We start from the raw sequence: 1258 nt of genomic DNA on the forward strand, positions 1-1258 counted from the left end.
TGAAAACAAGGAATGTTTTGTGCCCAGGGTGCCATAATTAAGTAATGAAAACAGACTTGAAAAAATAAGTGGGTTTATTAATAGTCACCATATTTAGGGATCTTATATTCCGTGGCTGTTTCTAAAAGGTGGCAAAGCAGTTACGAAAGACTTTCATTTGCTGTAAAAAGGTAATATACAAAATAGTGCCAGAATACTAGCTTCCCATACAGATGCAAAAATGTTTCTAAAGAGAGAAAGAAGCAGTCTGTCTCCAAAATGTAAAATGAAAAATTTTTCTTTTTTCTTTTCAGTTTGGATTATGTTGAAAATTACCTCAATTTTTTTCTCTTCACATCGTACAGATAAAGAATGTTCAAGTGACATTTCAAAGTCATATTCAACCCCCCAAAAAGCTACATAATCTGTTGTATTTAATTGTAAAATAAATTTCGCATAGAAAAAAATTATAAAATATTTAGTGCCTAAGTTCACAGCCTCCAGAGTCCTTGATGTCTCAACATCTTGGTGTTATTTGTATTTACCATGATGGTGAGCAACAGTATGCCAGAAAAAATTGCATTTCTTTTTAAAATTACAAATTTGAAATAGTACTCTGACTTCTAGAGGTGATATGGGAATTATTTTTGAAGGAAAAAAAATCACTCCTGGAAGAAAAAATACATTTAATAATTATAGTCTTTTCTCTCCCGTTTAGTTTATTTTCTGCAGCATATGCAAAATGTCAGTGTTATTGATAAGAATATTCCAAGGAATATTAGAGGTAAATGAACAATGTATTGATGACCAAATTCAAATATGAAGTTGTCAGAGAATTTGCCACATCTGGGATCAGCTGTCCTGATTTTTAAGATTCATCAATATTAAAAATTGCCATCTATGAGCTAGTGCATTTTCCAAACCGTGCACATATTTTTAAATATTAAATAATATATGTGCATTGTAGTAAATTTTAAAAGCACAAAGAAAACAGGGAAGCAAAATTCACCCCCAAAGAAAGAAAACTACTGCTCAGATCTACATATATATTTGACATATATTCAAATATATACATTCTTAAAATCTTTTGTCTGTGTATGTATTTGCATTTCAAAAAGTTAAATATTGCACATTCTGTTTAGTAAACTGTTGGGTTGTTTTATTCGTCTTGGTAGATGATGAAAATCTCCCATGGTCCAGGAGTCTTCTGTAAGGTAATTTAGATTGGCTAACAAGGCTACTTTCAATGATCATAACTTGATTCAAACAGCAAATACCA

The sequence above is a fragment of the Saimiri boliviensis genome, chromosome 10, assembly GCF_048565385.1.
Source record: "Saimiri boliviensis isolate mSaiBol1 chromosome 10, mSaiBol1.pri, whole genome shotgun sequence".
In the NCBI taxonomy this organism is placed as follows: domain Eukaryota; kingdom Metazoa; phylum Chordata; class Mammalia; order Primates; family Cebidae; genus Saimiri; species Saimiri boliviensis.